A 13,514-nucleotide genomic window follows, 5' to 3' on the forward strand; every position below is an offset into this window, starting at 1 on the left:
TCCAATTATCCTACTCTCCCCGACTTCATCCCAACACAAGGGCGACCTGCACTTTCTTCCATAAAGAGTTTCATAGGGAGCCATCTGAATGGTCGCATGGAAGCTGTTATTATATGCAAACTCGATGAGCGGCAAGTGGTTTTCCCAACTCCCCTGAAATTCCATGACACATGCTCGCAACATGTCTTCAAGAGTCTGAATGGTGCGCTCTGACTGGCCGTCTGTCTGTGGGTGGTATGCAGCACTGAACTTTAACTTAGTACCCAAAGCTGCCTGTAAACTCTTCCAGAACTGTGACGTGAACCTCGGGTCTCGATCCGACACTGTACTCTTTGGTATGCCGTGCAGCCGCACTATCTCCTTGACATACAAGCGGGTCAACTTACCCAAAGAGTCGGTGTTATTAACAGGCAGAAAATGAGCACTCTTCGTTAACCGGTCAACAATCACCCAAACAGAATTTTTCCCACTAGGCGTTCTCGGCAAACCCACTACAAAGTCCATCGTGATGTCATCCCATTTCCACTCAGGAATAGGGAGGGGTTGGAGCATACCTGCAGGTCTCTGATGCTCGGCCTTCACTTGACGGCATGTGTGGTATTTCTCAACATATAAGGCAATATCCTTCTTCATTCCATCCCACCAGTAATTTTTCATCAAGTCCCGATACATCTTTGTACTGTCGGGATGAACTGAATAAGGGGCCGCATGAGCTTCTGCCATGATCCGTTCTTTGAATTCTGAGTCCTTTGGGACCACTCTGCGATCTCGAAACCGAAGTATCCCATCGTTATCCATGCTATAATGCAACGGCCCTCGAGATTTTCTGACTCTTTTTCTGATGTTCAGCAGCTTCGGATCCTTCCTTTGGAGAGTCTTCAATTCTTCAAAATCAGTTACCCGAATATCAAGAACTGAAGATAAAATCTCTTCTTGCTGCGAACTCTCTATAAGGAGCCTTCTCATCCCACAAAGCAACGAATCCAATTCTGACGGCTCGGCTTCATCTTCCAGGTGTGACTTCCGGCTTAAAGCATCAGCAACTATATTAGCCTTCCCCGGATGGTACTTGATCTCACACTGATAGTCACTGATTAGCTCTAGCCATCGCCTCTGCCTCATATTCAAATTTTTCTGGGAAAACAAATGCTTCAAGCTCTTGTGATCAGTAAATACCTCGCAAGCTTCCCCATACAAGAAGTGCCGCCAGATCTTGAGAGCAAAAACAATCGCAGCCAATTCTAGATCGTGCGTCGGATAATTAGCTTTCAGCTTCCAGATGGTGATTGTCTGGAATTTGCAGGGAGTAAATTAAAAGAAAAGCCGATAATTATATCGGTGATTCAAGCAAGAAGAGAGATTGCATGGGGAGCAGATGCATTCTTGGTTCAGATGGTGTCCACGCCGTCTGAGAAGAAGTCGTTGGCAGACATTCCAGTTGTGGAAGAATTTCCCGATGTGTTTGTGGATGACTTGCCCGAACAACCCCCTGTTCGGGAAATGGAGTTTGTTATAGACTTAGAACCTGGAGCGGCTCCTGTGCATAAAGCTCCTTATCGCATGGCACCGGCTGAATTAAAAGAGTTGAAGACTCAGTTGCAAGAGCTGGTAGAGAAGGGATTTATTCAGCCTAGTACGTCACCGTGGGGTGCACCAGTTTTATTTGTTAAAAAGAAAGATGGAACCCTCCGTATGTACATTGACTATCGGGAATTGAACAAGGTGACCATCAAAGATAAATATCCTCTCCCGCGGATAGATGATTTATTTGATCAGCTTCAAGGAGCAGCCGTATTCTCTAAAATTGATCTCAGGTCGGGATACTACCAGCTGAGGATCAGAGACAAGGATGTGCCTAAAACTGCCTTCAAGTCAAGGTATGGGCATTATGAATTTAAGGTGATGCTGTTTGGGTTAGCTAATGCCCCTGCTGCTTTCATGGATTTGATGAATCGAGTATTTCGACCTTATCTGGATTCCTTTGTGGTAGTATTTATTGATGATATTCTGATTTATTCCGGAGATGTCGAAGAGCATGTGTATCATCTTCGCCTGGTACTTGGAAAATTGAGAGAATACCAGTTGTACGCCAAGCTCAGCAAGTGTGAATTCTGGTTGGAAGAAGTTAAATTTCTTGGGCATGTAATTTCCCGAGACGGAGTGGCTGTTGATTCTAGTAAGGTAGAAGCCATTTTGTCATGGCAGCGCCCGACTACAGTGTGCGAGATTCGGAGTTTCTTGGGGCTCGCCGGATACTACCGAAGATTTGTAGAGGGTTTTGCTCGCCTATCCGGACCTCTCACAGCTTTGACTCGGAAGAATACAAAATTTGTTTGGTCAGATAAATGTGAGAGAAGCTTCCAAGAATTAAAGAACAGGTTGACGACAGCACCAGTGTTAGCGCTCCCAGAACCGCATAAGCCATTCATAGTCTTCAGTGATGCGTCTAAGTTTCGTTTGGGGTGTGTCCTTATGCAGGAAGGACGGGTTGTAGCCTATGCATCTCGTTAGCTAAAGGACCATGAGAAGAATTATCCGACGCACGATCTAGAATTGGCTGCGATTGTTTTTGCTCTCAAGATCTAGCGGCACTTCTTGTATGGGGAAGCTTGCAAGGTATTTACTGATCACAAGAGCTTGAAGCATTTGTTTTCCCAGAAAAATCTGAATATGAGGCAGAGGCGATGGCTAGAGCTAATCAGTGACTATCAGTGTGAGATCAAGTACCATCCGGGGAAGGCTAATATAGTTGCTGATGCTTTGAGCCAGAAGTCACACCTGGAAGGTGAAGCCGAGCCGTCAGAATTGGATTCGTTGCTTTGTGGGATGAGAAGGCTCCTTATAGAGAGTTCGCAGCAAGAAGAGATTTTATCTTCTGTTCTTGATATTCGGGTAACTGATTTTGAAGAATTGAAGACTCTCCAAACGAAGGATCCGAAGTTGCTGAACATCAGAAAAAGAATCAGAAAATCTCGAGGGCCGTTGCATTATAGCATGGATAACGATGGGATACTTCGGTTTCGAGATCGCAGAGTGGTCCCAAAGGACTCGGAATTCAAAGAACGGATCATGGCAGAAGCTCATGCGGCCCTTTATTCAGTTCATCCCGGCAGTACAAAGATGTATCGGGACTTGATGAAAAATTACTAGTGGGATGGAATGAAGAAGGATATATTGCCTTATATGTTGAGAAATGCCACACATGCCGTCAAGTGAAGGCCGAGCATCAGAGACCTGCAGGTATGCTCCAACCCCACCCTATTCCTGAGTGGAAATGGGATGACATCACGATGGACTTTGTAGTGGGTTTGCCGAGAACGCCTAGTGGGAAAAATTCTGTTTGGGTGATTGTTGACCGGTTAACGAAGAGTGCTCATTTTCTGCCTGTTAATAACACCGACTCTTTGGGTAAGTTGACCCGCTTGTATGTCAAGGAGATAGTGCGGCTGCACGGCATACCAAAGAGTACAGTGTCGGATCGAGACCCGAGGTTCACGTCACAGTTCTGGAAGAGTTTACAGGCAGCTTTGGGTACTAAGTTAAAGTTCAGTACTGCATTCCACCCACAGACAGACGGCCAGTCAGAGCGCACCATTCAGACTCTTGAAGACATGTTGCGAGTATGTGTCATGGAATTTTAGGGGAGTTGGGAAAACCACTTGCCGCTCATTGAGTTTGCATATAATAACAGCTTCCATGCGACCATTCAGATGGCTCCCTATGAAGCTCTTTATGGAAGAAAGTGCAGGTTGCCCTTGTGTTGGGATGAAGTCGGGGAGAGTAGGATAATTGGACCCGAAATAATTCAAGAGATGCAAAGCCAAATCCGGATCATCAGAGATAAAATGGCGGCAGCTCAGAGTCGCCAGAAAAGTTACGCTGATACCAGGAGGAGAGAGTTATCTTTTGAAGCTGGTGATTGGGTAGTCTCTCCCATGAGAGGTGTTAAGCGTTTTGGTAAGAAGAGGAAGCTAGATCCGAGGTATGTCGGCCCTTTTCAGATTCTGGAGAAAGTAGGGTCCGTCGCCTATAGAGTTGCTTTGCCAGGATATTTTGGGGATATTCATGATGTCTTCCACGTATCATCCCTGAAGAAGAGCTTTGGTCAGCAAGAGCCACGCTTCGTCGACCCAGAGGGTATTCAGTTGCAACCGGATCTCACCTATGAAGTTGTTTCGTCGCAGATCATGGATTGGAAGGAGCAACAGTTGAGGTCCAAAACGATACCTTTGGTTAAGGTGGCTTGGGGAGATCCGTTAGCACAAGACTTCTCTTGGGAGCGAGTAGCGGACATGAGGGAGCAGTACCCATACTTCTCTTGGTCACAGTTGGTTTATGTGTTTTTATGTGGCTTCTTTAAGTTGGTGGTTGATCGAAATTTGTTTTTAAGGGGGGGAGGATGTGATGACCCGCTTTTTAGTGTATTTTCACTGAAGTGTTGTTTTTATTTTAATTAATATGTTAGTTTAGTTATTTTAATTTATTGCGTTTTAAAATTGGTTTTTATTTGTTTGATGTTGTGTTTTATTTCTTTTAGTTGTTTACGGTTTTTAATCTCGTTTCGGCAGATTTATTTTATCTTCCCGGTGTGAGGACTGGACCTCATCTCTTTCCTACATTTCTTTTCTTTTTTTTTCCTTTTTCCTTTTTCCTTTTTCTCTTTTCTTTTTTTCTTCTTCTTTCTTTTTCTTTTCTTTTTTCTTCTTCTTCTCCTTCCTCCCGTGCGTCCCGCGCGATTCTCTCTCTCTACCCCCTTCTCCGTCCGTTTCTCTCTCCGCCCAGAACCACCGCCGCCGGCCGCCGTGCGGCACACCGCCCATACCATTCGAACCCCCTCCCTCCGGTGCACCTCACCACCAATTTCCAGCCCCATCCGGCCAGCCGTTTGGCCGGAAAACCCCTTCAAAGCCCCACAGTTTTTGGCTCGATTCGCCGCCGTCGCTCCACCTCCGGCCACCATTTCTTCACCACTTCATCACCGGTCCCTTGCCGTCCTAACCCACCTATTTTCGGCCTCCAACGACCACCGGAACAGCTCCCACGAGCTAGCTTTCCTTTTTGGGAAATTCGGCCTCTCTCCGGCGTTTCAGCTGCCACCCACGGCCAACCACCACTTCCAATAGCTTCACAATCATCCCTAGACCATTCCCTATCAATCCCAAGCCCTGGTTTGTCCCCATTCAAAAGTGGGTATTTCACAACCCACGGCCACAGTGATTTTTCACTGTAACGTTGCTTTTTCTCCGCCGTTTGCAACGCCGGGTGTTTTCTAAAATTACCGTATAGCGCTGTAAGTATTTTCCAAACCCTATTTTCAGATTTAAATATATATTGCTCATTCAATTTATTCTATCTGCTGGTTGGTTGATTCTGGACTGAGTCCGAGGAGTTCGGGGGTCGGATGGATGAAGGACGGAGTTGCTTGATTTATTGAGTTATGGTTGGTTGATTGTGTTGTGCATTGATATTGCATTTGCATGGTGCATGCACGTGTATTTACTTTATTTGAGAAATCCTGTTTTGCTGGCGTGAATGGATTTTCGGGTGCGTGTGTCTCACGAGCCCAAGCCGGGATGGGTTACTATCTCGGTGGAGCTCCTCTGGTCACTCGGGAGTGGATAAAACTGAGTGACATCCCCTGAGTTGTTGCAGGGCGATGACCGGATCGCACGATACGGTAACGCTGTCGTGTCGACTCCGTGGTCCTTAGAGTGGCGGGGACTAGAAGATGGCCTGGCCAGGTACGCGCTGGGCATCACTCATGTAGGTGTCACATGCGTGGTCGTTACCTGTGGTGTGGCACAGAGCCAGGGTGTGCGGATGATCCCTAGGGGAGATCATGGTGCATGCATAACCGGAATGTTTTTATGATTTTCGTATGTGGGCCATTTTCTGGGGAAAATGGCGATGTTGGTTTTCGAGGCTTTTGATCCATTTTCTGGGAAAATGGTGGTTTGGGCCATTATCTGGGATAATGGCGAGGCTTGGTTTTGAGGATATGTTTTTTATGGGCCAAATGAGTTGTTTTGGCGTGCGTGGTAAAAATGTGGTTTTGCGGGACATGTGCATTGGCTTTTCTTGCATCCATGTTGTTTGAGTTCTATGTGTTTTTATCTGGTGGTGTTTGGGTTTTACTTACCTGTGGTACCATTTTTGGTTCCGTAGCTTTTGGTGCAGAGTTCGAGGATGAGGAGGAGGAGGCTGAGCCCGAGGATGCGGCTCCGTCGGGTTGCTGATGTTATGTTTTGTATTTGATATTATATTATATTCGTGCTTTGTAATATTTATTTATGTATGTTTTTGAATAGCTTTGTATTAAACAAGAAAAATTCTGGTACTTAGTTATTGACTTGCTTTTCGCTGCGTATTTCTCGTGCACGTTGTTGCTTTTACACACACTTGGCTCACGTCAATAGGATGATGACCCGTGATGTCATCGTCCGGACGTCTCGATTTTCCCGTGTCCGTGCATGGGGATTTGGGGGCGTCACACTTCCGCTCCTCCTCCTCCTCCTCCTCCCTCCTCTGACTCCTACTCCTACTCTAACTCTAATTCATACTCCTACATTTACGCCTTCTTTTCATCTCCATCTCATCCTTCCTCTACTTCTCACGACGACGACTCCACTCATTCTCCTACTCCTACTCCAACTCCCTACTCTCATTATTTCACATTCTCATCCTCCTCTTCATTTTACTTTGGTTTTGGGTGAGTGTGGGTGCATGTGCAGGAGTGTGTATTCATGTGCATGTGAGTGGGTGGGTGAATGTGTGTGCTTATTTGTGTGTGCACGTGGGTTGTGTGCTTGTGTGTGATATTTGATGGAAATCGTATATATATAGGAGGAACTCAAATTGGACATCTACAAGTTCTACAAGCATGCAAAGGTCTTATCTCTTACTTTTTTACTAGTCTTTTCTCATTTTCTCTTTCTATTTTATCTTTATTAGTGATATTTATTCAGTTGAAGCTTTAAGGAGCTTCTTTTAATACAAGTAATACTCTTACTTGTGCATGCAAAGGTCTTAGCTCTTACTTTTTTACTAGTCTTTTCTCATTTTCTCTTTCTATTTTATCTTTATTTGTGATATTTATTCAGTTGAAACTTTAAGGAGCTTCTTTTAATACAAGTAATACTCTACAAAGCAATTGTTTTTGTTTTTGTTTTTCCCCATTACAGACAATAATGACAAGGAACATATTTTTTGGCCTTCGTGGTATAATTTTGCTAAAGTGGTCGAATTTGACATTCTGATGGCTTCTTCAATAAGGTATAATTTATTTATCAATGTTATTTTTGAAATTATGTTCCTTTTTGGTATAATGGAGTCTACTTCAATAATTTTTTATTTACTAGGAAATATTTATATTTATGTTATTAATCTAAAAATTCCCATCTTCTCCCATTCTCAGCTGCCGTCGTCGTCGTCGACATCATCTTCTTCTTCTACTCCTCCTTCTCCTCCTCCTCCTCCTCCACCTCCTCCTCCTCCTCCTACTCCTACTTTAACTCCTACGCCTTCTCTTCATCTTTTTCTCATCCTTCCTGCACTTCTCCTCTGACTCCTCTCCTACTCATACTCCTGCTCCAACTACATACTCTCATTTCTTCACATTTGCATTCTCCTATTAATTTTCCTTTGGTTTTCAATGGATGTGGGCATGGGTCCATGTGCAAGGGTGTGTGTTCATGTGCATGTGAGTGGGTTTGTGAGTGTGCGTGCTTATTAACGTGTGCGCTTGTGTATAGTATTCGATTGAAATTGTATGTAGGAGGAACTCAGCTTTGACATCTACAAGTTCTACAACCATGCAAAGGTATTGTGCCTTACTTTTTTTACCAGTCTTTTCTCATTTTCTCGTTCTATTTTTCTTTATTTGTGATATTTATTTGGTTCAAACATTATCTTAGAGGAACTCCAAATAGGTGTTTTTTTTTTTAATACAACTAATACTCTACAAGGCAATTGCTTTTTATATTTGTTTTTCTCCATCATAGAGAATAATGACAAGGAACATATTTTTTGGCCTTTGCTCCATCATATAAGAAGGTGCATGAATTTTGCTAAAGTAGTTGCATCCAACATTCTAATGGCTTCTTCAATAAGGTATATTTTATTTATCAATGTTATTTTTTAAATTATGTTCTTTTTTGGTATAATGTAGTTTGCTTCAATAATTTTTCATTTAATAGGAAATATTTATATTTATGTTATTAATCTAAAAATTCTAATTTTTTCTTCATTTTTCTTAATTTCTCACACTCTCCTCCGCCATCACCATCATCTTCTTCTTCTACTCCTTCCTCTACTTCTACTCTTTCCATTCCTCCTCCTCCCCCTCCTCCTCCTCCTCATCCAAGGACATCCTCCTCCACCTCGTCCTCCTCCTCCTACTCAACCTCTGACTTCTATGCCTTCTCTTCATCTTCTTCTCCTCCTTCCTCTACTCCTCATCCTCCTCCTCCGGCTCCTTTCCTACTCCAACTCCCTACTCTCATTTCTTCGCATTCCCATTCTCCTTTTCATTTTGCTTTGGTTTTGGGTGGGTGTGGGTGTGGGTGTGGGAGCATGTGTAGGGGTGTGTGTTCATGTGCGTGTGAGTAGGTGGGTGAGTGTGCATGCTTATTCAAGTGTACATGTGAGTTGTGTGCTTGTGTGTGGCATTCAATTGAAATTGTGTGTAGGAGGAACTCAACTTGGACATCTACAAGTTCTACAACCATGCAAAGGTATTGTGCCTTACTTTTTACCAATCTTTTCTCATTTTCTCTTTCTATTTATCTTTATTTGTGATATTTATTTGGTTGAAACTTTATCTTGGATGAAGTCCAATTAGGTGTTTTTTTAAATGCAAGTAATACTTTAGAAGGCAATTTCTTCTTCTTCTTTTTTTGTTTTTCTCCATTACAGAAAATAATGACAAGGAAAATATTTTTTGCCTTTGTTCCATCATATAAAAAGGGTGCATGAATTTTGCAAGAGTAGCCACGTCCAACATTCTGATGACTTCTTCAATAAGGTATAATTTGTTTATGAATGTTATTTTTGAAAGTATGTTCTTTTTTGGTGTAACAAAATCTGCTTCAATAATTTTTCATTTACTAGGAGATATTTATATTTATGTTATTAATCTAAAAGTTCTAATTTTTTCTTCATTTTTCTCAACTTCTCCCATTCTCTGCCACCATCGTCTTCTTCTTCTTCTTCTACTCCTTCCTCTACTTTTACTCTTTTCGTTCCTACTCCTCCTCCTCCTCCTCCTCTTCCTCCTCCTCCTCCTCCGACTCCTACTCAACCTCAGACTCATACGCCTTCTCTTCATGTTCTTCTCATCCTTCCTCAACTTCGCCGCCTCCTCTGACTCCTTTCCTACTCCAACTCTCTACTCTCATTTCTTTGCATTCCCCATCCTGCTCTTCATTTCGCTTTGGTTTTGGGTGGGTGTGGGTTGGCAGCATGTGCAAGGGTGTGTGTTCATGTGCGTGTGAGTGGGTGGGTATTCGTGCATGCTTATTCGCGTGTGCGCATGAGTTGTGTTATTGTGTGTGTTATTTGATTGAAATTGTATGTAGGAGGAACTTAACTTGGACATCTACCAGTTCTACAACCATGCAAAGGTATTGTACCTTACTTTTTTCCAGTCTTTTCTCATTTTCTCTTTTATTTATCTTTATTTGTGATTTTATTTGGTTCAAACTTTATCTTGAAGGAACTCCAATTAGGTTTTTTTTTTTTTTAATACAACTAATACTCTACAAGGCAATTGTCTTTTTATTTGTTTTTCTCCATCACAGATAATAATGACAAGGAACATATTTTTTGGCCTTTGTTCTATCGTATAAGGTATAATTTTTCTAGAGTAGTTACGTCCAACATTCTAATGGCTTCTTCAATAAGGTATAATTTATTTATCAATGTTATTTTTGAAATAATGCTCTTTTTTGGTATAATGTAGTCTGCTTCAATAATTTTTCATTTAATAGGAAATATTTATATTTATGTTATTAATCTAAAAATTCTAATTTTTTCTTCATTTTTCTCAACTTCTCCCATTCTCTGCTGCCAACGTCATCATTTTCTTCATCTTCTCCTTCCTCTACTTCTACTCTTTTCTCTCCTCCTCCTCGTCCTCCTCTTCCTCATCCTCTGACTCCTACTCCGACTTTGACTCTGACTCCGACACCTTCTTTTACGCCTTCTCATCATCTTCTTCTCATCCTTCCTCTACTCTTCCACCTTTGACTCATTTCCTACTCCAATCCCTAATCTCATGTCTTTGCATTTCCATCCTCCTCTTCATTTCGCTTTTGTTTTGGGTGGGTGTGGGTGTAGGAGCATGTGCAAGGGTGTGTGTTCATGTGCGTGTGAGTGGGTGGGTGAGTGTGCATTTTTATTCAAGTGTGCGTGTGGGTTGTGTGCTTGTGTGTGGTATTCAATTGAAATTGTATGTTGTAGGAACTCAGCTTGGACATAGATACAACAAGTTCTACAAGCATGCAAAGGTATTGTGCCAATCTTTTTACTAGCCTTTTCTCATTTTCTCATTCTATTTTTCTTTATTTGTGGTATTTATTCAGTTGAAACTTTATCTGGGAGGAACTCCAATTAGGTGCTATTTTTTATACAAGTAATACACTACAAGGAAAAAAAAAAATTTCTCCATTATAGACAATAATGACAAGGAACATATTTTTTGGCCTTTGTTCCATCATAAGAAGGTGCATGAATTTTGCTAGAGTGGCTAAGTCCAACATTCTGATGGCTTCTTCAATAAGGTATAATTTATGTATCAATGTTATTTTTGAAATTGTGTTTTTTTTTTTAGTATAACATAGTCTGCTTCAATAATTTTTCATTTACTAGGAAATATTTATATTTATGTTCATTTTTAGTTTTCTAAAAATTCTAATTTTTTCTTCATTTCTCTCATCTTCTCCCATTCTCCACTGCCGCTGTCGTCATCGTCATCGTCGTCATCTTCTCCTTATACTCCTTCCTTTGCTTCTTCTCTTTCCGCTCCTACTCCTACTCCTACTCCTACTCCTACTCCTCCTCCTCCAACTCCTACTCCAACTCCTACTACTACGCCTTCTCTTCATCTTCTTCTCATCCTTCCTTTACTTCTGCTCCAACTCCTCTCCTAATCCTACTCCTACTCCTACTCCTACTCCAAGTCCGTACTCTCTGCTATTAATTTTCCTTTGGTTTTGGGTGGGTGTTCATATCTGTGTGAGTGGGTGTGTAAGTGTGCGTGCTAATTAACGTGTGCACATGGGTAGTGTGCTTGTGTATGGTATTCGATTGAAATTGTATGTAGGAGGAACTCAGCTTGGATATCTACTAGTTTTACAACCATACAAAGGTATTGTGCCTTACTTTCTACTAGTCTTTTCTAATTTTCATATTCTATTTATCATTATTTGTGATATTTATTCTGTTTAAACTTTATCCAATTAAGTGTTTTTCTTAATACAAGTAATACTCTACAAGGCAATTTCTTCTTCTTCTTCTTCTTTTCTCTAGTATCAAAAATAATGACAAGGAACATATTTTTTGGCCTTTGTTCCATCATATAAGATGGTGCTTGAATTTTGCGAGAGTAGTCGCGTTTAACATTTTGATGGCTTCTTCAATAAGGTATAATATATTTATCAATGTTATTTTTGAAATTATGTTCTTTTTTGGTGTGACGTAGCTTGCTTCAATAATTTTTCATTTACTCCTCCTCCGACTCCTTTCCTACTCCAACTCCCTAATCTCATTTCTTCGCATTCTCATCCTCCTCTTCATTTCACTTTGGTTTTGGGTGGGTGTGGCTATGGGATCATGTGCAAGTGCGTGTTCATGTGCGTGTGAGTGGGTGGGTGAGTGTGCATTTTTATTCAAGTGTGCGTGTGGGTTGTGTGCTTGTGTGTGGTATTCAATTGAAATTGTATGTAGGAGGAGCTCAACTTGGACATCTACAAGTTCTACAACCATGCAAAGGTATTGATTGTGCCTTACTTTTTATCAGACTTTTCTCATTTTCTCTTTCTATTTATCTTTATTTGAGATATTTATTAGATTGAAACTTGAACTTGGAGGAACTCCAATTAAGTGTTTTTCTTAATACAAGTAATACTCTATAAGGCAATTGTTTTTTTTTTCTCTATTACAAAAAATAATGACGAGGAACAAAAAATACAGTTGAATTTTGCAAGAGTAGTTGCGTTTAACATTTTGATAGCTTTTTCAATAAGGTATAATTTATTTATCAATGTTATTTTTGAAATTATATGTTCTTTTTTGGTTTAACGTACTTACTAGTCTACTTTAATAATTTTTCATTTACTAGGAAATATTTATATTTATGTTATTAATCTAATAATTCTATTTTTCTTCATTTTTCTCAACTTCTCCCATTCTCTACCGCCATTATCATCATCTTCTTCTTCTACTCGTTCCTCTACTTCTACTCTTTCCATTCCTCCTCCTCCTCCTCCTCCACCTCATCCTCCTTGTCATCGCTTTCCTCATCCTCCTCCTCCAACTCCTACTCAACCTTTGACTTCTATGCCTTCTCTTCATCTTCTTCTCATCCTTCCTCTGCTTCTCCTCCTCCTCCAACTCCCTTCCTACTCCAACTCCCTACTCTCATTTCTTCACAATCACATCCTCCTTTTCATTTCACTTTGGTTTTGGGTGTGTGTGTGATACCCCGTTTTTACTTGTATTTTCGCTGAATGAGTATTTTAATTTAATTAATATATTAGTTCTTTTATTTTAAATTATTATATTTTAATTGGATTTATTTTAGTTTGATGTGGTGTTTAATTTATTTTAGTCATTTTATAGTTTTTAAAATTGATTTCGTCGGATTAGTTTTTGGACTCCGGAGGTGAGGATTGGACCTCATTTCTTTTCTCCATCTTTTCTTTTCTCTTTTTCTTTTTCCCCTTTTCCTTTCTTCTTTCTCTTTTCTTTCTTTTCTTCTTTCTTTCTTTTCTTTCTTCTTCTTTTTCCTCTCCTCCCCCGTGCGCTACGTCCTCTCTCTCTCCTCACTAATGCCGTCCAGCTTCTGCCGCCCAGCACCGCCGCTCGCCGGCAACGTGGCCGACACCACCCACCCAGAAACTTCCCCCTCCGGCCGACGCACCTCCCCACCAAATCTCACCTCCATCCAAGCCGCCGTTCGCCGCCGAAAGCCCATCTAAGCCACCATCTTTTCACCACTTCATCACCTACCTCTTGCCGTCCTAAACCACTCATTTCCGGGCCCGATCCGTTGCCGGAGCAGCAGCTCCCACGAGCTCAACTCCGATTTGCCCTTTTTTCGCTTCCACCTCCATTTCCACCGCTACCCACGGCCAAAACTCACTTCTATTAGCTTCATAAACATCTCTAGGTCATTCCCTATCAATTCCAAGTCTTGGTTTTTCCTCGTTCGAAAGTGGGTATTTTACAACCCACGGCCACAGTGTATTTTACACTGTTACGTTGCTTTTTCTCCGCCGTTTGCAACGTCGTGATCC

At 41.5% G+C, this 13,514-nt stretch overlaps 1 long non-coding RNA gene across 1 annotated transcript; it reads left to right on the forward strand.

The window, feature by feature from the left end:
• Positions 1 to 6,470: 6,470 nt before the first annotated feature.
• LOC122314243 lies at positions 6,471 to 12,118 on the forward strand. Its single transcript, XR_006243657.1, has 3 exons — positions 6,471 to 6,888; positions 7,182 to 7,272; positions 9,576 to 12,118. It is a non-coding gene; the product is annotated as an uncharacterized LOC122314243 (long non-coding RNA).
• The last annotated feature ends 1,396 nt before the right edge of the window (positions 12,119 to 13,514 follow it).

The sequence above is a fragment of the Carya illinoinensis genome, chromosome 6 (assembly GCF_018687715.1).
Source record: "Carya illinoinensis cultivar Pawnee chromosome 6, C.illinoinensisPawnee_v1, whole genome shotgun sequence".
Classification (NCBI taxonomy): domain Eukaryota; kingdom Viridiplantae; phylum Streptophyta; class Magnoliopsida; order Fagales; family Juglandaceae; genus Carya; species Carya illinoinensis.